Below are 27,157 nucleotides of genomic sequence, written 5' to 3' on the forward strand. Positions count from 1 at the left end.
AAAAACCTATTTGTATGGGTTTTTTTGTACTGGGTTGGACCGTGGCACCTGGGAGAAACTATAGCTAGAAAAAAAGGCATTTAGTTTCCCCGAGCACCCTGAATGATAACAGTAACCAGATGTAAATCCCACACAATATTAGAATTCAGAGATCTCGGTTACATATATTTGTACAAATGTATGAATAAGCCCAAAGCCGCATCAAGGCATCTCTGTATATTTGGGGTTCCTAGCGCTATATCTATGTGCAGGGTGTGGTACCCCAAAACCCCAGCATATAATAGAATGTAAAGGTATGCCACACTTAAGCCATCCAGCTCAGCCAGTCCAGAGGCACCACACCTCACACCTCCATTACCCCAATCTGGGTCTATGATTAACCAGCAAGGAGCCACATGATAATAGCTCCTTACTTGAATATATCTAAGCTAAGAGCTACCTACCTTGGAGCAACCCCATAATGCTCCATATGGCATGTCAGGGCCTGCACCTCCTCCTAATGCAGGAACCTCTCTGCCTCTCACAACACACATATATTGTGTGGTAGATGCTCAATTAGCTTAGTGATATCATTCAGGTGCTTGAAAGGGAGGGGTATTTCTAAGCAAGAAAAAAAAGGCATTTTGTTTCCCCCAGCACCCTGAATGATAACAGTAACCAGATGTAAATCCCACACAATATTAGAATTCAGAGATCTCGGTTACATATATTTGCGCAAATGTATGAATAAGCCCCAAAGCCGCATCAAGGTCCTCTGTATATTTGGGGTCCCTAGCGCTATATCTAGGTGCAGGGTGTGGCATCCCAAAATACCAGCATAAGCCAGAAAGCCCAGGGCAAAATACCAGTGAAAAAATTATAGTGTTAATAAATTAGCGTTAGAAACTATAGATAACATGGGCAAAATGTATGAACTCCACAGAAGTACTGTAAATATTGCTCTGGGTTTGAATGGAATCCATCTGAGGCAGCAATAACAAGGGGTATATAATGGGTGATGCAACAAGTCCGACAGGGAGATACAGATAATGCCCCAAAGGAACTTATATGCAGCTTAACTACCTAGAGAGCTGCATACTGTTCCTGACACTTGATCTGCAATGTCATTACATCAAATGAGGTGGGGTCTGGCTCATATGTGCCCTGCTATGGTTCTGATGCTAACCACTTTGCCACACTTTTTATCAGTGACATACAGTGAGGTAAATGGCTGGGGAGGCACTGGCTAATATGAGAGCCAGATTTACACACAAATATATGGATCCGAGGGTTCTTGTGGGCATTATATAAAGGTGCAGCAGTATATTCTGCTGTAAACGTGGTGAGCTGTGATCAGTGATGTGTGGCCAAGGTAGGCTGGGGAGGCAGTGCCTCACCTGTCATAGACCAGTTTACTCCAGAGCTGGGGCATAGCCAGAACTTTGTGGGCACCATGGCAACATTTTGAAGGTGCCGCCGTCCCAATGCCTTTAGAGATACACTTCTCTGCAGCAGTTGTTCATTTTATACTCTATAATAGTGCCCTAGTTTATTTTCTAAACCATAGTAGAGCCTTATTTAATGTTATGCCCCATAGTGGTGCCCTAGTTTCTTTAATGAATCGCAGTAGTGCTTAAATTCACCCTATGTCACATTTCAGTACACATTATGCTGCACAGCACCCCTAATTCACATTATGATATATAGTGCTCCCCGTTCATATTTTGCCTCGCTACAGTGCCTCAGTTCATATTATATAACAATAAAATGCTCTCCTGTTCATTTTATACCAAACTACAATAAGCCGGTCCAGGGGCATACCTAGATATATTGCAGGACCCAAGGAAAAAGTTTGAAAGGACCCCTACATAGCACCCAATGGCAAAAAAAATAAAAAATGTATATAACACATGTAACTTTGACAGAGAAGGTGGCCCCTCTCAGGGGTGGTCTTCAGTATGCCTAATGTTGGGATCCCGGTCGCACAGTATACCGGCGCCGGAATCCCGACACCCGGCATACCGACAGCTATTCTCCCTCGTGGGGGTCCACGACCCCCCTGGAGGGAGAATAAAATAGTGTGGCGTGCGTAGCACGCCACCGTGCCCGCAAGGGTCTCCTTTGCGCTCGCCACACTGTCGGTATGCCGGTGGTCGGGCTCCTGGCGCCGGTATGCTGGTCGCCGGGAGCCCGAGCGCCGTCATACCGTACGACACCCCCTCTCAGCTCTGGACTCCATAGCAGCTACACTGCCTGCACCTATGGTAGCTAAGCACTTGCTCCAGAGTTTTGACTGTAAAAATTATAATAGTACAAAAAATATATTTATAATATTTTATTTGTATTTTTCTTAGCATTTTTATAGTCAAAACTCAGGCGTATACTGGTCTATACCAGGTGAGGCAGTGCCTCATCTGACTGAACATCGCTGCCTTTTATTACTCTGTAATGTCTCTCTCTCTCTCTCTCTCTCTGTATATATATATATATTGTGACAAGAACACTGGGATAGTGTTTGAGGGCAGGTATATTTGTCCCAGGTTCTTGTCTTACATGTTTTAGAAAATGTTAACTTCTAGGAAAAATGCTTTTTGTTTTGTCTGAACCTTTTCAGTTTGCTGTAAAAGCTGGGTAAAGGCTCTGAGAGAGAGATAAGGCGAGTTCTAGACATTGGGCCCAGTTCGGGTCTTTGGCCTCACAGAGGGCTAATCAGGGTTTCAGCTGTGTAAGAGTGTTATAGTGCTTCTAACCTGATTAGTATGGGCAGACTGCCTGGGAAGGCTGCAGGATCTGTGTGTGAGAGACACGCTTTCTGATGCAAGTAAGCTATACAGTATGTACTGAAGAACTCTGTGTTTTGTTTAGTGACAGTTAGGAATATCTTATGTTTAGTTAGTGCCGGACAGGCAAGGTATTTTTATTTTGGGGTTTGTTTTATTTTCTGTTTCAATAAAACTGGCCGGGGTCAGTTGTACCAGAAACTGGACTTGTGTTGTTCCTCAGCTGCTGCGTGCGGCCATATTCCCCAGGAAAAGGCGCCTTGCACCCCTACAGTGTTACAACTTGGTGGAGAATGCGAGCACACCGTTCTGCGCATAAGTGAAAGCAGCAGCTTTGTGAGGCCTGCAGAAAACGGTGGTTTATGCAGATACAGCCCAGTGTGAAGTTACTGAGACTCACCCCTGAGGGTTTGATATATGTCCTGGGTGAAAGCAGCTACAAAGCCGCCTGAAAAATCTGTCGACATGGAGGATCTGCTTAAAGCCTTGCTGCAAGCTACAGCGGCTCAGCAGAAGGCCAACCGACAGCAGCAGGTGGCAATGGAGGAAAATAGGAGACAACAGCAGGTGGCAATGGAGGAAAATTGGAGACTACAGCAGGAGGCCAACAGACAGCAGCAGGTGGCAATGGAGGAAAATAAGAGACAACAGCAGGCAGTTGTTGATGAACTTTACAGGCAACAGCGTCAGGATAGAGAGGCCTTAGCAGAAGTGGTGCAGAGACTTGCAGCTCGGGTTGGAGATGTGGCCGTCAGTGCTCCAACCAGCTCTAGTTCTATACGGGCCAGTCACTTCCTGCAGAAAATGACAGAGGCTGATGATGTGGAGGCCTATCTGACCACGTTTGAAAGGACTGCCGAGCGTGAGAACTGGCCGAAAGCACAGTGGGCCAGTCTGCTGGCACCTTTCCTGTCAGGTGAGCCCCAAAAAGCTTACTTTGATTTAAGCCCTGCTGAGGCTCGGGACTATGATAAACTAAAGACTGAGATCCTGACCCGCCTGGGAGTCACGCTGTCAGTACGAGCACAACGGGTGCACCGTTGGCTGTACGCCATGGAGAAGCCTCCGCGCTCCCAGATGCACGACCTTATTCAGCTAACAAAAAAATGGCTACAGCCAGAGACATTAACTGGTCCCCAGATGGTGGAAAGAGTCGTCATGGACCGCTACTTGAGATCTTTGCCCATGGTCCTGCGCAAGTGGGTGAGCCATGGAAACCCGGGTACTGCTGACCAATTAGTGGACATGGTAGAGAGGTATTTGGCAGCAGAGGAACTACTGATGACCACCCAGCAACCCATAGATCCTCGACAGCGCCCTTCAGTAAAGACTGGTAAGACTGTTCCGTGGGAAAACGTTGCTGGGCGGTTAAGAGAACGCAAGGCTGGAGAGACTGTAAACACTGGCCCTGGAAACAGGCCAATGGGGCTAGAACGGTCTATGCTGCCCAAACGGGTTGATAATCGTGTGATTAAATGTTTTAGGTGTGGTATGCCAGGTCATGTTATTGCCAATTGCCCAGTCACGCAAGAACCCATGCAATGTGATGCTGCCTTTGAATGTCGCAGAATGTCTTTCTTTGCTAGGTTAGCCTGTACTGTGGTACCTTCACCTGAGCTGGAAAAACAAATGTGTGATGTGTTCTTAGAGGGTAACCGGGTAGAGGCCTTGCTAGATTCAGGAAGTTTAGTTACCCTCGTGAAAGCTGGGTTAGTGAACCCCTTAAAGGTCCAGCAAATACCTATTGGGGTAACTTGCATACATGGGGATACCCAACATTATGCCACTGCTGAGGTGAATATAGAAACTTGTTGTGGGTCAGCAATAGTTAAAGTGGGACTGGTCCCTACCTTGGTGCATGAGGCCATAATAGGGAGGGATTTTCCTCATTTTTGGAAACTGTGGGAATCACGGTTATCTACAGATGTGAGAAGTAAAAAGCCAGTTGATAATACCGGTGATTTTATGGATGTACGTGGGTCTTCGGAACTTTCTGGCCCTTTGCCTTTTGCTAGTTTGGCTGGGGAAGTGACAGATGGGGAGTCCAGTGAGGACCCTCTTGCTGGGAACAGAGACATAGTAGTTAGAACTGAAAGCGTGCCTGACCTGGAGGTAAAGAAGGATCTGTTTGCGTCTGAACAGTTAAAGGATCCTACCTTAATAAAGGCTAGAGAGAATGTTAAGATTGTTAATGGGGAACCTGTGGTACCAGGTGACAGGGTTACGTATCCCCACATGGCCATCTGTAATGAGCTCTTGTACCACATTGTCAAAAGGGGTGAGGATGTGGTGGAACAGTTGGTAGTTCCCCAGCCTTATCGGAGAACGGTACTAGATTTAGCTCATAGTCACGTTACCGCAGGACATTTAGGGGCAGAAAAAACCACTGAAAGAGTTTTACAAAGGTTCTTTTGGCCAGGGGTTTATAAAGAAGTGTCTGAATATTGTTCTTCCTGTCCTGAATGCCAGTATCATGCCCCTAGACCCCATTTCAGGAGCCCACTAGTTCCCATGCCTATTATAGAGGTCCCGTTTGACAGAATAGCCATGGATCTCGTGGGGCCCTTGTTAAAGTCTGCTCGGGGCCATCAGTATATCCTGGTAATTATGGACTATGCCACTCGATATCCTGAGGCTGTCCCTTTACGCACTATCACAACCAAGGCGATAGCTAGGGAGCTGGTGCAGGTATTTAGTAGAGTGGGAATACCAAAAGAAATTTTGACTGACCAAGGTACTCCATTTATGTCAAGGATCATGAAAGAATTGTGCAAGTTATTTAAGGTCACTCACCTCAGGACGTCCATCTACCATCCCCAAACTGACGGGTTGGTGGAAAGGTTTAATAAAACATTAAAAAGTATGTTAAAAAAGGTTGTTGAGAGAGATGGGAAAAACTGGGATTGTTTGTTGCCCTACTTGTTAATGGCCATCAGAGAAGTTCCTCAGTCCTCTACGGGGTTTTCTCCATTTGATTTGTTGTATGGTAGACACCCCAGAGGGCTGTTGGATATTGCCAAAGAGACGTGGGAAGGACAGCCCACTCCTTATAGAAGCGTTATTGAGCATGTAACACAAATGCAGGATAGGATTGCAGCCGTGGTACCTGTTGTCAGAGAGCACATGGAACAGGCCCAAAGTGCTAAACAGAGGGTCTATAACCGGAGTGCCAAGATACGGGAATTTGCTCCTGGAGATAGAGTTCTTGTTTTGGTACCCACTGTGGAAAGCAAATTCCTAGCTAAATGGCAGGGTCCATTTGAGATTAGGGAAAAAGTGAATGAGGTTAATTACAAAGTATACCAGCCGGGAAAGAGAAAACCCGAACAGATCTACCATGTTAACTTAATCAAACCCTGGAAAGATAGGTTGTCTCTGTCAGCTGAGCCTTGCCCTTCGGTGTCTTCACCCCGGTTGTTTCCCGCAGTGAAGGTGTCAGAGACATTATCAGCTGATCAGAACAATCAGGTTAAAGAATTTCTCATCCAAAATAGGGAGGTATTTTCAGACCTGCCTGGCCGAACGACCATAATAAAACATGACATTGTCACAGAACCAGGGGTCAGGGTTCATTTAAAGCCATATAGGATTCCTGAAGCTCAGCGAGAAGCTATTTCTAAAGAAGTTAAAACCATGTTAGAACTTGGAGTCATAGAGGAGTCTAACAGTGAGTGGTCCAGTCCCATAGTGCTCATCCCGAAGCCCGACGGTAGCATACGCTTCTGTAATGACTTTCGTAAGTTAAATGAGGTGTCCAAGTTTGACGCATACCCCATGCCCCGTGTGGATGAGCTTGTAGAAAGGCTGGTAACAGCCAGGTTTCTCACCACATTGGACCTGACCAAAGGTTACTGGCAAATACCTTTATCTGATAGCGCCAAAGAAAAAACAGCCTTTTCGGTTCCGGAGGGGCTGTACCAGTATAAGATGTTACCCTTTGGGTTGCATGGGGCTCCAGCAACCTTTCAACGGGCGATGGATAAAATTTTGAAGCCCCATAGAAAATATGCAGCTGCCTATTTGGATGATGTGGTAATTCACAGTAAAGACTGGGGGTCCCATTTGGTTAAAGTACAAGCAGTACTGGACTCAATCAGAGAGGCAGGGTTAACTGCTAACCCAAAGAAGTGCTGCCTCGCAATGGAGGAGGTCAAATACTTGGGCTTCACCATAGGCAGAGGTCTGATTAGGCCCCAATTGAATAAAGTTGATGCTATTCAAAACTGGCCTCGTCCAGTGAATAAAAAACAGGTAAGGGCTTTTTTGGGAATTACTGGGTACTATAGACGGTTTATTCCCAATTTTGCGACCACAGCGGTGCCGTTGTCAGACCTTACCAAAGGGAAGCAGTCAAATGTGGTGAAATGGAACCCTGATGCAGAAAAGGCGTTCCAAGCGTTAAAAGTGGCTTTGTGTTCACAACCGGTGTTGATAACACCAGATTTTTCAAAAGAATTTGTGGTACAGACAGATGCCTCAGAGGTAGGGATAGGTGCTGTGCTGTCCCAAACCAGAGATGGGGACGAACACCCTATCATTTATTTGAGTAGGAAACTCAATGAGCATGAAAAAAGGTATGCCATTGTGGAAAAGGAGGCTTTGGCCATTAAGTGGGCACTAGATACCTTGAGATATTACCTCTTGGGTAGACAATTCAGACTAGTGACGGATCATGCCCCTTTAAAATGGATGTATGTAAATAGAGGCAAGAATGCTCGGGTAACTAGATGGTTTCTAGCGTTGCAGGATTTTAAGTTTACTGTTGAACATAGACCGGGAACACAATTGGCCAACGCAGATGCATTGTCTCGCATCTTCTGTTTGGGGGCTACAAGTGTTCCGGCCCCTAGGTCGAAACAGGGGAGGGGGATATGTGACAAGAACACTGGGATAGTGTTTGAGGGCAGGTATATTTGTCCCAGGTTCTTGTCTTACATGTTTTAGAAAATGTTAACTTCTAGGAAAAATGCTTTTTGTTTTGTCTGAACCTTTTCAGTTTGCTGTAAAAGCTGGGTAAAGGCTCTGAGAGAGAGATAAGGCGAGTTCTAGACATTGGGCCCAGTTCGGGTCTTTGGCCTCACAGAGGGCTAATCAGGGTTTCAGCTGTGTAAGAGTGTTATAGTGCTTCTAACCTGATTAGTATGGGCAGACTGCCTGGGAAGGCTGCAGGATCTGTGTGTGAGAGACACGCTTTCTGATGCAAGTAAGCTATACAGTATGTACTGAAGAACTCTGTGTTTTGTTTAGTGACAGTTAGGAATATCTTATGTTTAGTTAGTGCCGGACAGGCAAGGTATTTTTATTTTGGGGTTTGTTTTATTTTCTGTTTCAATAAAACTGGCCGGGGTCAGTTGTACCAGAAACTGGACTTGTGTTGTTCCTCAGCTGCTGCGTGCGGCCATATTCCCCAGGAAAAGGCGCCTTGCACCCCTACAGTGTTACAATATATATATATATATATATATATAAATAGAAAAAAACTTGGTGTTTACTCGTATGGACGACTACTAACAGATAAGCTGTCTTTTAGTTTCTATATTGTACGGGCAACTATTTTATTATTAGGACCAGTTTTTTGAATAAATGTGTTTAATGTTTATAAAACATACTGCACTATTGGTCCTTTCTGCTTTCATCCCATATATGTGAGGTTTAATACCGGGGAGCAGCACCACCAGGATTATTGTGATGAGAAGTATCCCCATTACACATTGAGATACGTGGTATTATGCGATTCAATTAGGTGGTTGGAATTCCACCATTCAAGGTACACCTTGAATTCACTGGGGTGTTAATATAGGTGGAGGTCACGATTTATGTGAGATAATGCACTAGGAGGCGCCTATTCTAATTTTTTGTCTTTTATATATATATATATATATATATATATATATATATATATATATATATATATATATAAAAACTTGGTGCCACATAGTGCATTAAATGATAACCATTATTAGGCACAAAACAATGATTTTCAGTGTGTGCAGCAAATATAAGACAGCATGTCAGTCACCATGCGACTCAAGTTGATTCACCTACAGCAGAATATAATACCAGCAGCTTTTCATCCAGAAAGGTCCACATATGCTAAGCCACACCTCTGCACATTGGGGGTCATTCAGACCTGATCGCTCACTAGCTATTTTTTGCAGCGCTGCGATCAGATAGTCGCCGCCTATAGGGGAGTGAATTTTAGCTTTGCAAGTGTGCGTTCCCATGTGCAGCCGAGCAATACAAAAAAAGTTTGGTGCAGTTTCTGAATAGCTAAGAACTCACTCAGCCGCTGCGATCACTTCAGCCTGTTCTGGCCCGGAATTGACGTCAGACACCCACCCTGCAAACGCTTGGACACGCCTGCGTTTTTCCAACCACTCCCAGAAAATGGTCAGTTGACACCGAAAAATGCCTTCTCCCTGTCAATCATCTTGCGATCAGCTGTGCAAATGGATTCTTCGTACAATCATCTCCCAGCAATAATCTGCTTCGTAGCCATACGACGTGTCTGCACATTGTGGTGCATACGCACGTGGAATTAGGACCTGATCGCAGTGCAGCAAAAAAAACAAGTGAGTGATCAGGTCTGAATGATCCCCATTGTGTCAAATACATAAGTATTTTACAATGTATCATTTTTGTAGTAAATATCTAAATAAGGTCCCACCGAGATTTGAACTCGGATCGCTGGATTCAGAGTCCAGAGTGCTAACCATTACACCATGGAACCTGCTGACAGCACTGTGATAGGCTGTTACAGTACACACATGATAAATTTACGCAATACAAAAATAGTACACACTGGGGGTAATTCCAAGTTGATCGCAGCAGGAAATTTTTTAGCAGTTGGGCAAAACCATGGCCCTCATTCCGAGTTGTTCGCTCGTTCTTTTTCATCGCATCGCAGTGAAAATCCGCTTAGTACGCATGCGCAAAGTTTGCACTGCGACTGCGCCAAGTAACTTTTCTATGAAGAAAGTATTTTTACTCACGGCTTTTTCTTCGCTCCGGCGATCGTAATGTGATTGACAGGAAATGGGTGTTACTGGGCGGAAACACGGCGTTTCAGGGGCGTGTGGCTGAAAACGCTACCGTTTCCGGAAAAAACGCAGGAGTGGCCGGAGAAACGGTGGGAGTGCCTGGGCGAACGCTGGGTGTGTTTGTGACGTCAACCAGGAACGACAAGCACTGAACTGATCGCACAGGCAGAGTAAGTCTGGAGCTACTCTGAAACTGCTAAGTAGTTAGTAATCACAATATTGCGAATACATCGGTCGCAATTTTAAGAAGCTAAGATTCACACCCAGTAGGCGGCGGCTTAGCGTGTGTAACTCTGCTAAATTCGCCTTGCGACCGATCAACTCGGAATGAGGGCCCATGTGCACTGCAGGGGGGGCAGATATAACATGTGCAGAGAGAGATAGATTTGGGTGTGGTGAGTTCAATCTGCAATCTAAATTGCAGTGTAAAAATAAAGCAGACAATATTTACCCTGCACAGAAACAAAATAACCCACTCAAATCTAACTCTCTCTGCAAATGTTATATCTGCCCCCCCTGCAGTGCACATGGTTTTGCCCAACTGCTAAAAAATTTCCTGCTGCGATCAACTTGGAATTACCACCACTGTTTTGTTTGTTTTTTTGCCCACATCTTGTATATTTCTTGTTCTGTTACCACCATTGTAGACCCTCGCAGGGGGGTCAGTTACATGCGCTGAGGAAAATAGCTGGGTAGGCACTGGCTAGCAGGTGTGCCATCACAAATTGTGGGGCTTGGGAATGGCAAAATAGATAGGGTCCCACCTGGGGATGGAGCTGTGGGTAATGTGGGTGGTGCTACAGTGGAGGTGGGGGCATCAATTGTTGCGTAAACCAGTGTTTTTTTTTAAAGTTTGGGCTATGGGGGTGGGTATTATAACATATTCATTTATCATATAAATTATATACCCTAGCCCTGGCTCAGCCACCTCAGTATGATACATAAATCCAACATGGCAGCTCCACCTCACACACCCACACATATACCACAATCACTATACTCCCTCACACACATATACCCAGCCATGCCCCAGACACCACCCTTTCACACACATATACATCAGCCAAATAATGCTCACATGTATATGTTCCTGTCCCAGCCATCTCCCTCTCACACATATAGATACCTAGTCCTGTCTCAGGCACCTCAGAATTATGCACAAATGCCCTCATGGCAGCTCCACATCACTCACACACACACACACACACACACACACACACACACACACACACACACACACACATACCCCAACCACCTCCCTTTCATACACATATACCCAGCCCTACCACAGCCATCTCCCTCTTACACACATATATATCCCAGCCACCTCCCGCTGACACATATAGATACCGTAGCACTGCCTCACAGCTGACAGCCAGAGAGTCCCAGTGTTCTACTTGGTCTGCCATGCCATGATCCTACAGACATATAATGTTGTCCTATCTCTGACATATTAAATATGATGCTTCTTTGTGTTCCATATTGTCTTTTTCTATCTCCTCCATGGCAGTGGGCCTTTTGTTGAGGACATTTCTAAACAGATATACTTGTTTGCAGCATCAGAGGCAGGCCACCTCACTGTCCAGGTCCAGTACTGTAGTACCAGCAGTCTCTATCTGATGGCAGCCCTACTGGCTATCATGAGATCTTGAGGAAGTCCCAAGGCATTGTGGGACGAAACATGTTGATGCTATACTCCTGAACTATCACTGCACTGGTGTACCACTACGGGAAATAGAAAATTTGGATCACCGCTCATTACCATCCCTCTGCTGTATCTCTCCGAGTGAGGTGCCGTGCTCCCGCAGCCGCAGGCTAATACATCACTGCTGTCATCGGGCTGCTAACAAATGGAGCAAACGGAGCTCTCATGGTGAGCACATTCTACATGTGACCTGCACTCCACCCCTCTGGATATTCTATCCCGGCGTACATCACCCGGGGCGTGATAGCCTCACCACCGGGTGAACAGGGATAAAGACGCTATCTCAGCAGGAGGGAATAGTGGTAACTATACAGCATTGCTCTCATTACCTCTTTGAATTGTTTATACATTGTAGCCGGGACGCCGGCATACAAAGTAACTTTGTCCTGTGTGGACCCAGTGCAAAGGACTTTTTGCTACAGTTGTTACGCATTGCCTATTAAGGACTTCAGCAATTTATTCATATTAATTGTTGCACATGCACCTAGAGATTAAATTAAAAAAAGCTATATCTATTTATGTGTTTATTAGGGATAATTCCCCTTTTTTGATCCACGAAATATATGTATGCATATGAAATTAGGATTTTAGGTTTTTGTTTTTAATGTGTATCATGAAATAAATGTATTTTATGTGATATTTGCGGAAGTCTTCCGACCTCATCACTGATATATACACAGCCACTGTCTATATATATTTTTATATTTTATATATATATTTTTTTCATTTTCTGATATTTGTTTTATTGAAATATTAATTAAGTACTCCACAGCGCGATGTTTTAATTATCCATTTGGCTATAATGAGAGGCAGATTTACACACATGATCAGTATGGGTAGCCAGCGGGCGGGATATTGGCGTTTGAAATACAGATGTCAGGATCACAATTGAGCAGAAGCCTACAGGGGTGAGGGGTGCTATATCCTCTCACATACCCCCCTAACCCTCACCCTCCCTACCCGCTGCCTTACCCTTCCCTCACCCTTACTGCCTAACCCTAACCTTCCCACTGTCAGTGCCTAAACCTAACCTCCCATCCCCGATGCCTAAACCTAGCCCTACCGGGCCGCTGCATAACTCTAACCCTCGGTGGGGGGTGCCTAACCCTATCCACCCCTCCCTGCACCCTAACCCTCCCTGGGAACTAACTAACTCTCCCCCACAGCCTAAACCTACGCCCCACGGCTTACCTCCTTAGCGACGTGGTGTGAGGACGTTCGGCATCCCGGCTTTCGGGATTCCGACGCCGGGATGTCTAACTATTCAGATGCCGGTGTCAGCATTATGAGTAGTGTCAGGATTCTGGCATTGGTAATCTGACTGCTGGGATCCCGATCGGCGGGTTACTGCATGCATGCGTTACACACACATATATGAATTCAAGAGTTCATGTGGGAATTATACTAAAGGTGCAGCGATATATTCTGCTGGAAATTTGGTGAGTTTTGATCAGTGTAGAGAGGACAAGGTAGGCTGGGGAGGCAGTGCCTCACCTGTCATAGACCAGTATACTCCAGAGTTTAGACTATAAAAATGATAAGAATAATGCAAAGAAGATATTGATATTTTCTTTGCATTATTCTTATCATTTTTATAGTCAAAACTGGTATACTGGAGTATGACCAGAGAGGCTCTGTGTCACCAGACTGCAGATCACTGCTTTTTATTACTCTATTATATCGCTCTCTCTCTAGATAAATACATACACATACCAAAAAAGCAAAGACTGAGTGCCACGTTGTGAATTAAAAGATAACCCTTTTTATTAGGCACAATACAAAGATTTTCAGTGTGTGTAGCAGACAGCAGATATTAGACCAGGGGTGGATTTAGGGGTGAGGGCGCCCCTAGGCACAACAGTGACCGCTGCACCCCACCTGCCTAATTTTATTGTTTTTATTGATGGATTTTAAATCCTCATTTGATGATAGCCAATTTAATAGAATATGATTTTTTTTTAAATAATTATGTATACATATTTACTAAGTAGGACAGCTTACAGGGGCAGTATGTGTATGTCCTACCATTTACACTCCATTCAAGATGGCATATGTACAGTACAGTGGAAATATTTTGCAGTTACTGGTACTGTTTGGGCTGATGTTACCAACACTAGCATCCAAGTGCTGTCACCAAACAAGTGCCACCCCTAGGCATGTGCCTTCTTGTGCCTAATGAGAAATTCACCACTGAATTAGACAGCACGCCAGTCACCAAATGACTCCACATTGATTCATCTACAGCAGCATATCGGGTAGTATGGTATGCCGGCGGCCAGGAATCCGCGCAGAGCATTGCGGTGCTGGGATCCCGACCACCGGCATACCGACAGCTTGGCGAGGGCAAATGAGCCCCTTGTGGGTTCGCTGCGCTCGCCATGCAGCGGGCTTGTTGCCGCGCTACACGCGCCATGCTATTTATTCTCCCTCCAGGGGGTCGTGGATCCCCAAGAGGGAGAATAGTTGTCAGCATGCTGGCAGTCGGGATCCCGGCCGGTGGCATACTGAAGACCACCCAGCATATCATATCAGCAGTTTTTAATCTAAAAAAGGTCCATGTTTGCTAAGCCAAACCCATACACATTGTGTCACATAGGACCTCGTCAGACCCATCTGATATACACACACACACATACACATAAATGAGTATTTTGCAGTGTGTCAATTATGTTTATGATTTTTACAAAAAATAAGGTCCCACCGAGATTTGAACTCGGATCGCTGGATTCAGAGTCCAGAGTGCTAACCATTACACCATGGAACCAGCTGACAGTGCTGTGATGGGCTGTTACAGTACACACATGATAAACTTTACACAATACAAAAATAGTACACACTGTTTTTGTTTGTTTTTTTGCCCACATCTTGTATATTTCATGTTCTGTTACCACCATTGTAGACCCTCGCAGGGGGGACAGTTACATGCGCTGAGGAAAATAGCTGGGTAGGCACTGGCTAGCAGGTGTGCTATCACAAATTGTGGGGCTTGGGAATGGCAAATTAGATAGGGTCCCACCTGGGGATGGAGCTGTGGGTAATGTGGGTGGAGCTACAGTGGAGGTGGGGGCATCAATTGTTGCATAAACCAGTGTTTTTTTGAAAAGTTTGGGCTATGGGGGTTGGTATTATAACATATTCATTTATCATATAAATTATATACCCTAGCCCTGGCTCAGCCACCTCAGTATGATACATAAATCCCTCATGGCAGCTCCACCTCACACACCCACACATATACCACAATCACTACTCCCTCACACACATATACCCAGCCATGCCCCAGACACCACCCTTTCACACACATATACATCAGCCAAAAAATGCTCACATGTATATGTTCCTGTCCCAGCCATCTCCCTCTCACACATATAGATACCTAGTCCTATCTCAGGCACCTCAGAATTATGCACAAATGCCCTCATGGCAGCTCCACATCACTCAAACACACACACACACACACACACACACACACACACACACACACACACACACACACACACACACACACACACACACACACACACACACACACACACACACACACACACACACACACACACACACACACACACACACACACACACACACACACACCCCAACCACCACCCTTTCATACACATATACCCAGCCTTACCACAGCCATCTCCCTCTTACACACATATATATCCCAGCCACCTCCCGCTGACATATATAGATACCATAGCACTGCCTCACAGCTGACAGCCAGAGAGTCCCAGTGTTCTACTTGGTCTGCCATGCCATGATCGTACAGACATAATGTTGTCCTATCCCTGACATAATAAATATGATGCTTCTTTGTGTTCCATATTGTCTTTTTCTATCTCCTCCATGGCAGTGGCCCTTTTGTTGAGGACATTTCTAAACAGATATACTTGTTTGCAGCATCAGAGGCAGGCCACCTCACTGTCCAGGTTCAGTACTGTAGTACCAGCAGTCTCTACCTGATGGCAGCCCTACTGGCTATCATGAGATCTTGAGGAAGTCCCAAGGCATTGTGGGATGAAACATGTTGATGCTATACTCCTGAACTATCACTGCACTGGTGTACCACTACGGGAAATATACAATTTGGATCACCGCTCATTACCATCCCGCTGCTGTATCTCTCCGAGTGAGGTGCCGTGCTCCCGCAGCTGCAGGCTAATACATCACTGCTGTCATCGGGCTGCTAACAAATGGAGCAAACGGAGCTCTCATGGTGAGCAATTACATTCTATATGTGACCTGCACTCCACCCCTCTGGATATTCTATCCCGGCGCACATCACCCGGGCCGTGATAGCCTCACCACCGGGTGAACAGGGATAAAGACGCTATCTCAGCAGGAGGGAATAGTGGTAACTATACAGCATTGCTCTCATTACCTCTTTGAATTGTTTATACATTGTAGCCGGGACGCCGGCATACAAAGTAACTTTGTGCTGTGTGGACCCAGTGCAAAGGACTTTTTGCTACAGTTGTTACGCATTGCCTATTAAGGACTTCAGCAACTTATTCATATTAATTGTTGCACATGCACCTAGAGATTAAATTAAAAAAAGCTATATCTATTTATGTGTTTTTTAGGGATAATTCCCCTTTTTTGATCCACGAAATATATGTATGCATATGAAATTAGGATTTTAGGTTTTTGTTTTTAATGTGTATCATGAAATAAATGTTTTTTATGTGATATTTGCGGAAGTCTTCCGACCTCATCACTGATATATACACAGCCACTCTCTCTATATATTTTTATATTTTATATATTTTATTTTTCATTTTTGATATTTGTTTTATTGAAATATTAATTAAGTACTCCACAGCGCGATGTTTTAATTATCCATTTGGCTATAATGAGAGGCAGATTTACACACGGGATCAGTATGGGTAGCCAGCGGGCGGGATATTGGCGTTTGAAATACAGATGTCAGGATCACAATTGTGCAGAAGCCTACAGGGGTGAGTAAGGGGTGCTATATCCTCTCACATACCCCCCTAACCCTCACCCTCCCTACCCGCTGCCTTACCCTAACCTCACCCTTACTGCCTAACCCTAACCTTCCCACTGTCAGTGCCTAAACCTAACCTCCCATCCCCGATGCCTAAACCTAACCTTACCGGGCCACTGCATAACTCTAACCCTCGGAGGGGGGTGCCTAACCCTATCCACCCCTCCCTGCACCCTAACCCTCCCTGGGCACTAACTAACTCTCCCCCACAGCCTAAACCTACGCCCCACGGCTTACCTCCTTAGCGACGCGGTGTGAGGACGTGTGGCATTCCGGCTTTCGGGATTCCGACGCCGGGATGTCTAATTATTCAGATGCCGGTGTCAGCATTATGAGTAGTGTCAGGATTCTGGCATTGGTAATCTGACTGCCGGGATCCCGATCGGCGGGTTACTGCATGCATGCGTTACACACACATATATGAATCCAAGGGTTCATGTGGGAATTATACTAAAGGTGCAGCAATATATTCTGCTGGAAATTTGGTGAGTTTTGATCAGTGTAGAGAGGACAAGGTAGGCTGGGGAGGCAGTGCCTCACCTGTCATAGACCAGTATACTCCAGAGTTTAGACTATAAAAATGATAAGAATAATGCAAAGAAGATATTGATATTTTCTTTGCATTATTCTTATCATTTTTATAGTCAAAACTCTGGAGTATACTGGAGTATGACCAGAGAGGCTCTGTGTCACCAGACTGCAGATCACTGCTTTTTATTACTCTATTATATCGCTCTCTCTCTAGATAAATACATACACATACCAAAAAAGCAAAGACTGAGTGCCACGTTGTGAATTAAAAGATAACCCTTTTTATTAGGCACAATACAAAGATTTTCAGTGTGTGTACCAGACAGCAGATATTAGACCAGGGGTGGATTTAGGTGTGAGGGCGCCCCTAGGCACAACAGTGACCACTGCACCCCACCTGCCTAATTTTATTGTTTTTATTGATGGATTATAAATCCTCATTTGATGATAGCCAATTTAATAGAATATGATTTTTTTTAAAGAATTATGTATACATATTTACTAAGTAGGACAGCTTACAGGGGCAGTATGTGTATGTCCTACCATTTACACTCCATTCAAGAGGGCATATGGTACAGTACAGTGGAAATATTTTGCAGTTACTGGTACTGTTTGGGCTGATGTTACCAACACTAGCATCCAAGTGCTGTCACCAAACAAGTGCCGCCCCTAGGCATGTGCCTTCTTGTGCCTAATGAGAAATTCACCACTGCATAAGACAGCACGTCAGTCACCAAATGACTCCACATTGATTCATCTACAGCAGCATATCGGGTATGCCGGCGGCCAGGATCCCGGCGCAGAGCATTCCGGTGCTGGGATCCCGACCACCGGCATACCGACAGCTGGGCGAGCGCAAATGAGCCCCTTGCAGGTTCACTTCGCTCACCATGCTGCGGGTACGGTGGCACGCTACATGCCCCACACTATTTATTCTCCCTCCAGGGGGGTCGTGGACCCCCAAGAGGGAGAATAGTTGTCGCCATGCTGGCAGTCGGGATCCCGGCACCGGTATGCTGGTCACTGGTATCCTGGCCGGTGGCATACTGAAGACCACCCAGCATATTATATCAGCAGTTTTTAATCTAAAAAAGGTCCATGTTTGCTAATCCAAGTGTCACATAGGACCTCGTCAGACCCATCTGATATACACACACACATAGATAAGTATTTTGCAGTGTGTCATTTTTGTTTATGATTTTTACAAAAAATACGTAAATAAGGTCCCACCGAGATTTGAACTCGGATCGCTGGATTCAGAGTCCAGAGTGCTAACCATTACACCATGGAACCTGCTGCTGCTTTTGTGTTAGACTGTATCAGTGCTCACATGGTAAACTGTAAACTGATCTACAGTACTGCATATTTGTTTAGTCCAGGCATTCTCAACCTTGGTCATCAAGGCACATTAACAGTCCAAGTCTTAGTCATATCCATGCTTGAGCACAAATTACTTAATTAGCACCTCAGTTATTTGATTTAACCACTTCTGCTAAAGCCTGGATAGCACTAAAACCAGCATTGTTAGTTTGCCTTGAGGACCAAGGTTGGGAATGCCTGGTTTAGACACAAAGGGCCTAATTCAGGGTTGATCGCAAAAGCAAAATCTTTCTCTAATGTACAAAAACCATGTGAACTGCAGGGGAGGCAGATATAACATGCGCAGAGAGAGTTAGATTTGGGTGGGGTGTGTTAAACTGAAATCTAAATTGCAGTGTAAAAATAAAGCAGCCAGTATTTACCCTGCACAGAAACAAAATAACTCATCCAAATCTAACTCTCTGCACATGTTATATCTGCCCCACCTGCAGTGCACATGGATTTGCCCATTAGAGAAAGATTTTCCTTTTGTGATCAACCCTGAATTAGGCCCAAAGTGTTATCTGTTATCATGGTATCCTTGTGTATATCCTACATCAGAACAAGCATACCTCCCAACATTACCCTCTCCAGGAGGGACACAGAGCCGGCCCTAACCAATATGATGCCCTAAGCAACATTTTGGCTGGTTCCCCCTAGCACCACCGCTGGTTCTGCCTCTGACCTTGCATCTCTTTCCCAGCACCATCACCCCTCACCCATAGCAGTCCATGTACCCCCTATATTTTAAATAGGAAAAGTTCGCACATTTGACGCACAGCCCATAAAGGGGCATCTTCTTGCTGAGAAGGGGCATGGCCACACAATAGTAACCCCAATTCCAATTACGCCACACAGTACTGCAACTTTATTCACATTTTATCTTGCGATAGTGTCCACAATTCATATTACATCCCACAGTAGTATCACTTTACCTTATAAACGTTACTCCTCACAGTAGAGCCCCTTATTCACATTACATCACACTGAATTGCTCCTTATTCACATTACACCACACCTTATTGCTCTTTATTCACATTAGACAACACAGTAGTGTTATGAGCCACGGCTGTGGCTCATTCCTGTTTTGCATTTTGGTTATGTATTTTATGTTTTACTTCTGTTTCTGTTCCCAGTGGGTGTCATGGGGTGTTCGGAGCCCACCCTTAAGGAGAGGGTACTGTTATGAACCACAAGTAGTGGTTCATTCCTATTTTATGTCTATAGTTCTCTTGCAGGCCAGGATTTCCCTTTGTTCTGGTTTAGAAGATTCTTGTTTGCTGCCGGTGGTGAGTCTGTGTTATTGCAGCCTGTTTCCATGTGTTTGGCCTCACCTGTCTGCTAATTGCATCTTGTCAGTTTGGAGTCGTGCAACAGGGCAGCTGCACGACATAATTAATTAGGGCTCTCTGTTATATTCTGGCTCAGTGCAATACACAGACGCCGGTGATAGTTCTTGAGTTCTGAGCTAGTTTCTGCCAGTTCCTGAGTGTCGGTTCCAGTGTCTGTTCCCATGTCCTGCCGTGAAGCGTTCCTGTCCAGAAGTCCTGTGGCTTTGTCTGTTCCTGGTCGAGTATCTGGCTTCTTGGTGTCCACCGGTCTGTCGTTTGGGATTCTGCCTGTCCTCCGGTTCTGAGAGCCTGTGTCGGCTACATTGGGGGTTCCTGTCCGTTTGCCAGTATTTGTACCGGTTCCGTGAGTAGCGGCTTTGCCGCGTCCGTCGGCCTAGGCCGCTGTATTCCTTGGTTATATCTGTTACTGGTGTTTTGAAGAGGGTTCTGCATATGCTGTCACCGCCGGTACACAACAGTATAGTGTCGGCGTGTGGACAGCATTTCCTTTGTCGTTCTTTTCCTTTGGCGGCGTGCCGCACATGTATTTAGTTTTAGGGTTGTTAGTAGCCCCTAGCCTTCTGTTTGCTTTAGTTAGAGGTCCCCTTGTTATTATCCTGTCTCGGTTCACGCCTTGTCTCACTCTAAGACCTGGGGGCATCGGAGTTGGGCAGACCTAATCCGCCCTTCAAACGCGGCTGCCGTGGGCCCAAGAAACCATAGTCACGCAGGCGTGAACTGACCACACGGGTGAAACAATGGAGGTAGGCTGCTAGGGGCTATTTCCATACCACACCTTATTTCAGCGTCACGTTCTGGTGCTCTGGGCTCACTACGCAACATCTCTCTTGTTCTGAGCACCAGGAACGTAACATTATCACCGGCCATACAACAAAAAAGAAACAAAGCTAAATAGTAGTTTTTTTCTTTTTTGGTCCAGTGTCTTGTCTAGAATTCAGTGTGCAGAATCCAGTCCGGTATTTAGAATCCAGTCCTGTCTAGAATTCAGTGTGCAGAATCCAGTCCGGTGTGCAGAATCCAGTCCTGTCTAGAATTCGGTGTGCAGAATCCAGTCCGGTGTGCAGAATCCAGTCCGGTGTGCAGAATCCAGTCCTGTCTTGTCTTGTCTATTCTAGTTTAGTCTTGTCTTGTCTAGTTTAAAATCCTCCTATGCCAACTATGCGAGCACTGCAGGCGTCTCTCTCAGCCCTGAACTCTGCTTTCAGTGCTTTGAAACCTGAGCGACTGGAAGTTTTGCAGCAATCCTTAAAGCAACTGCAAAACCTTCTGACTAAAATTTTGCTTATCTTGCCAGAAGTTGTTGAGAGTACATCTATCTCTGAAGAGACTCTTGGTCACAATATGGTGACAAGAGAATCCTCAGGTTCAGTTGGAGAGAAAAAGTTTAAAAGTTTTCTGCGGCCCAGGCTCTCAGAAGAGGAGCGTCTGCGTCGCAGAAACTTAAATTTATGCCTATATTGTGGGGGTTTAGGCCACTATCTGCAGACCTGTGAGTTGCGCAAGCCAAAGTGTGGCGACAAGTCCTGCCCTCTGGCCAAGTTGAGTCAGGATACAAGACCTCCTCCTGTCTCTGCTGTGGCTGAGGTACTAGTCACACAACCCACACTAAAAAGCACTCTGTCCTATAATTGGGGTCCTTGGGCTAGGGAGCCCCATTATAGATTCAGGAACCAAAGGAGAATGTTTTTCTCCTCTCTTGATTTTCCTGTTGAAGCAGAGTTGCAAACACCCGGAGCGGTACCTGATGCCCAGAGTCCTGGAGCGGTACCCGATGCCCAGAGTCCTGGAGCGGTACCCGATGCCCAGAGTCCTGGAGCAGTACCCGATGCCCAGAGTCCTGGAGTGGTACCCGATGCCCAGAGTCCTGGAGCGGTACCCGATGCCCAGAGTCCTGGAGCGTTACCCGATGCTCTGGGTCATAGAGGGACATCGAATATTATAGCTCAGGTGTCAATACCAGAAGGGGTCTCAGAAGCTGTTACCCCAGGTAGGGACTTGAAAAGCGCAACTCCAGAGAAGGTGTCTAAAACCATAGTTCTAGAAGGGAACTCGAGAAGCAAAACCCCAGAAGGGATCTTTGAAGTAATATCCCCAAGTGGGGTCTCGAGAGACTCAGCCCCAGAGAAGGGTCTAGAGGTCGCTTCCCCAGGAAAGGACTCAAGAGGCATAGCGTTAGTGGAGGTTCTGAAGGTTATAGCTTCAGCAAAAGTCCCGGAGGTCATAGTCCCGGGAGAAGTTTAGATAATTATCGACTCAGAGAGGGAGGCTGACGGCCCGGTCCCAGAGAGGGAGGCTGACGGCCCGGTCCCAGAGAGGGAGGCTGACGGTCCGGTCCCAGAAAAAGAATCCAAGGCCACTGCCCCAGCGGGGTTCCCGAAGGCCACTGCCCCAGGTGGGGTTCCCGAGGGCCACTGCCCCAGGTGGGGTTCCCGAGGGCCACTGCCCCAGGTGGGGTTTCCGATGGCCACTGCCCCAGGTGGGGTTCCAAGGGCCACTGCCCCAGGTGGGGTTCCAAGGGCCACTGCCCCAGGTGGGGTTCAGAAAGTCACAGCCTCGAGTAAGGTCAGTAGTGACCAGGTCCTAGCAAAGCACTCTAGTCAGTCAGATGGGAAGGAAGCAGAAACTGACTCTGTTGATATCTCAACATCTATAATCTTTGATGGGGACTTAGTCCAATTTCTGGCGCTTTACAAACACTATTACACCATTATGTTGTCTAGACCATTTCTGGGCATCACTTCAGAGAAGCTTGTGCTCTATCTGATATATTCCTTTAGAGGAGAGCCTTTTGAGTGGGCGTCCAGCTTAATGAAAGCTGAAGATCCCATTCTTCAGGATCCCCCGGCATTCAGTGATGCAGTTATTAAGAGATATGGTTCCAAAGAAATTGGTTCAGGTTCCTCTAGGTCACCCGTCTTATATGCTGAGAGTCCACTGTACACTGTAAACTCGTCACAAAAATCACAGCCTATTACCATTGCTACTGGATGTGCTTTACTGTCTTCTCCCTACAGGAAATCTTCTAAAGTTTCAGTACCTAGGGGAATGGAACCAATCTATGGTCTGTTCTCAGATTCCGAAACTGATGAGGTTTCTTATATGCCGGGGCACTCTGGTAGGAGACGGAAGAAGCATCTGATTGCTCGACCTATATGTTTTGAAGAATTTTTTAAGCCAGAGATTTCTTCCTTTCCTGGTGTCGCCAAGCAAGCACAGGGTAAAAAGAAAAAAAAAGAAAAATAAATATTGCTGACTCTTGCCTTGTGGTGTATATATATATAAAAAAAAAGTTTTTTTTATTTTTTCCTTGTCTTGTGTCCAGTGGCAACCGTCAAGGGGGGGGGGGGCACTGTTACAGCTTGTTTCTGTTTCTTGTCTTTGTCTGTTCCAGTGTCAGATTTATTAATGTACACCTTGTTTTGGAAAACCTGAATTTTGGGGTCTGTTGACCCATCCTCAAGGGGGGGGGGTTACTGTTATGAGCCACGGCTGTGGCTCATTCCTGTTTTGCATTTTGGTTATGTATTTTATGTTTTACTTCTGTTTCTGTTCCCCGTGGGTGTCATGGGGTGTTCGGAGCCCACCCTTAAGGAGAGGGTACTGTTATGAACCACAAGTAGTGGTTCATTCCTATTTTATGTCTATAGTTCTCTTGCAGGCCAGGATTTCCCTTTGTTCTGGTTTAGAAGATTCTTGTTTGCTGCCGGTGGTGAGTCTGTGTTATTGCAGCCTGTTTCCATGTGTTTGGCCTCACCTGTCTGCTAATTGCATCTTGTCAGTTTGGAGTCGTGCAACAGGGCAGCTGCACGACATAATTAATTAGGGCTCTCTGTTATATTCTGGCTCAGTGCAATACACAGACGCCGGTGATAGTTCTTGAGTTCTGAGCTAGTTTCTGCCAGTTCCTGAGTGTCGGTTCCAGTGTCGGTTCCAGTGTCCTGCCGTGAAGCGTTCCTGTCCAGAAGTCCTGTGGCTTTGTCTGTTCCTGGTCGAGTATCTGGCTTCTTGGTATCCACTGGTCTGTCGTTTGGGATTCTGCCTGTCCTCTGGTTCTGAGAGCCTGTGTCGGCTACATTGGGGGTTCCTGTCCGTTTGCCAGTATTTGTACCGGTTCCGTGAGTAGCGGCTTTGCCGCGTCCGTCAGCCTAGGCCGCTGTATTCCTTGGTTATATCTGTTACTGGTGTTTTGCAGAGGGTTCTGCATATGGTGTCACTGCCGGTACACAACAGTATAGTGTCGGCATGTGGACAGCATTTCTTTTGTTGTTCTTTTCCTTTGGCGGCGTGCCGCACATGTATTTAGTTTTAGGGTTGTTAGTAGCCCCTAGCCTTCTGTTTGCTTTAGTTAGAGGTCCCCTTGTAATTATCCTGTCTCGGTTCATGCCTTGTCTCACTCTAAGACCTGGGGGCATCGGAGTTGGGCAGACCTAATCCGCCCTTCAAACGCGGCTGCCGTGGGCCCAAGAAACCATAGTCACGCAGGCGTGAACTGACCACACGGGTGAAACAATGGAGGTAGGCTGCTAGGGGCTATTTCCATACCACACCTTATTTCAGCATCACGTTCTGGTGCTCTGGGCTCACTACGCAACATCTCTCTTGTTCTGAGCATCAGGAACGTGACAAGTAGTGCCCTTTCTATATGCAACACCACATAGTAGAGCACCTTATACACATAATGCCACACATTAGTAATGCATTTATACACAATTCCACACAGTAATGCCCCTTACACATATGAGACACATTAATGTCCTTATAAACATAATGCACCTTACACATTATGACAACCTTTATTAATGCCCTTTTACACATAATGTCCCTTACACATATGCCACACATTATTAATGCCCTTATACACATAATGACACACATAGTGCCCTCTACACATTTGCTGCACATTATTAGTGCCCCTATACACATAATGACACACATACAGTAGTACCCTGTTACACATATGCCGCACATTATTAATGCCCTTATACACACAATGACACACATAGTGGCCCTTTACACATATGTTGCACATTATTAATGCATTTTTACATGACACACATAATGCTCCTTACACATATTCTGAACACTACTACACAACCAACCCACTCACATGCACACAGCACTCACACTTCCACTAACACTGTGACCTCTGCCCCTGCTTGGATACAGATGTGTCCTCACAAATCTGGCATCAATGCTAACGTCGGGCACCTTTTTTTAAATGAAAATGCATCTTATTTGCATTGCTATGTGGCTAAATGCACAATCAGCTTCTGCTGATTAAACTGATATGCAGCATGCCTATATTCTGTGTGAGACTGTGGCTTTATCTGCATATGAAATGCTACATACAGAATATAGGCATGCCACATATCATTTTAATCAGCAGAAGCTGATGATGCCCCTAGGCCAGTGGTTCCCAAACTGTGTGCCGCGGCACCCTGGGGTGCCTCAGGACACTAGCAGGGGTGCCTTGGATTGGTGGTCCAGGACCAATTCAAACTATTTTTGGTCAATGTAATAGACAAAACCAGCGCTTGTGGCTGCCAATTATAAAATATGAGGACAAAACAGAAGCAAATATTGTCCCGCAGCACACTAAAGAAACTAAGGATGACACATAAACATAATTTATTTATTGTTTTCTAAAATTCTCAAAGAAACTTTTAGCCTAGGGGTGCCGTGAAAAAATTCTGACACTCTAGGGCGCCATGATTAAAAAAAGTTTGAGAACCCCTGCCCTAGGCATATCAAATGCCCTAGGCCACAGGTTCTCAAACTCGGTCCTCAGGACCCCACACAGTGCATGTTTTGCAGGTCTCCTCACAGAAACGCAAGTGAAATAATTAGCTCCACCTGTGGACCTTTTAAAATGTTTCAGTGAGTAATTAATACACCTGTACACCTGCTGGGTTACCTGCAAAACATGCACTGTGTGGGGTCCTGAGGACCGAGTTTGAGAACCCCTGCCCTAGGCAATTTCCTAGTTTGCCTATGCCTATGGCCGGCTCTGGAGGGACACAATGCTCTGCTTCTGGACTTCCCTATTAATGTATGATTGCCATCACCTGTGTTGAACAGGTTAATGGATAAGAAAGGTGTTTCAGCACAGGTGATTGCAATCATAAATTAAGAGAGAAGCAGAGCATTCTGTCCCTCCTGGAGAGGGTCAGGTTGGGAGGTAAGGAACAAGTGATCATGTTCAAGAGGTGCTTATAATGTTTGAATAACTTCTAAATGATTGCTTGTGAATTGCTTATTAAATGAAGACATAATGAAGTTTTTATGGTATATCCTTACTTAATAATATGCAGGATATATATATATGGGGGTAATTCCAAGTTGATCGTAGCAGGATTTTTGATAGCAACTGGGCAAAACCATGTGCACTGCAGGGGAGGCAGATATAACATGTGCAGAGAGAGTTAGATTTGGGTGTGGTGTGTTCAATCTGCAATCTAATTTGCAGTGTAAAAATAAAACAGCCAGTATTTACCCTGCACAGAAATAAAATAACCCACCCAAATCTAACTCTTTCTGCACATGTTATATCTGCCTCCCCTGCAGTGCACATGGTTTTGCCCAGATGCTATCAAAAATCCTGCTGCGATCAACTTGGAATTAGAGAGAGAGAGAGAGAGAGAGAGAGAGATCGAGATCCATTGTACAATTCATAATTTTATATATTAGTTTATAGATGGTAGAGTATTTTATTTGTTCAATGGATTACAACAGATTAATAACAAATTAGAGAGATGTTAATGTAATTTGTTAGTGTGTGAAATATTGTAAATAATATATTTATTTAGTGTATATATTAGGGAGGTATTGTATTATGTTTACCTAGTATTATGTTTTTTAATGTACAGAAGTGCTACTGCGAGGGAAGCTTCTAGAGTCCTCTCGCAACCAAGGGGGACCCACACGATGAGAGCGGTAAATAAAAAAACAGTTGTGAGGGCCAGAAGGGGATTGTGTGCCACTGTGGGGGAGAGTATATAAGGCGCTTCCTGCTGGTGTCCAGTCAGAGTGCTGATCTCCCTCCAAAGCGCTCACCTCTTTTAGTTCCCAGACTGCAAATGTAACTGAGCGGCTGGGACTAGAGAGCCTGCAGCCAGAGGATTCCCAGGAAGCGGTGCCAGTGGCAAGTGAGTGGTAGCAGGCGGACACTACACCTACCCGACTGCTGTAAAGAAGGCTGAGAAGCTGACAGGAGAGAGCGGTGTGGCTGGCTGGAGACAAGTCAGCGCTGACACAGTATAGAAGCTGGCCTCCCTTTGGCAAACTAATGCTAGTGGCGGAATAAGCAGAAGGGGGAGTGGCCTTAGTCAGTAGCAGCTTGTTGGGGGAGTGCCCTGGAGAGCCAGTGAGCTGACAGATTTACATAGTGGGGAGTCAAGACA

The 27,157-nt window shown here is 45.6% G+C and overlaps 3 non-coding genes across 3 annotated transcripts; all 3 read right to left on the bottom strand.

Annotated features, from left to right (window-relative positions):
- Positions 1-9,417: 9,417 nt before the first annotated feature.
- On the bottom strand, positions 9,418-9,489 carry TRNAQ-CUG (transfer RNA glutamine (anticodon CUG)). Its single transcript has one exon. It is a non-coding gene; the product is annotated as a tRNA-Gln (tRNA).
- Positions 9,490-14,196: 4,707 nt separating this feature from the next.
- Positions 14,197-14,268, bottom strand: TRNAQ-CUG (transfer RNA glutamine (anticodon CUG)). Its single transcript has one exon. It is a non-coding gene; the product is annotated as a tRNA-Gln (tRNA).
- Positions 14,269-18,267: 3,999 nt separating this feature from the next.
- TRNAQ-CUG (transfer RNA glutamine (anticodon CUG)) lies at positions 18,268-18,339 on the bottom strand. The gene has a single exon. It is a non-coding gene; the product is annotated as a tRNA-Gln (tRNA).
- Positions 18,340-27,157: the final 8,818 nt, after the last annotated feature.

This window comes from Pseudophryne corroboree, chromosome 11 (assembly GCF_028390025.1).
Source record: "Pseudophryne corroboree isolate aPseCor3 chromosome 11, aPseCor3.hap2, whole genome shotgun sequence".
Lineage (NCBI taxonomy): Eukaryota > Metazoa > Chordata > Amphibia > Anura > Myobatrachidae > Pseudophryne > Pseudophryne corroboree.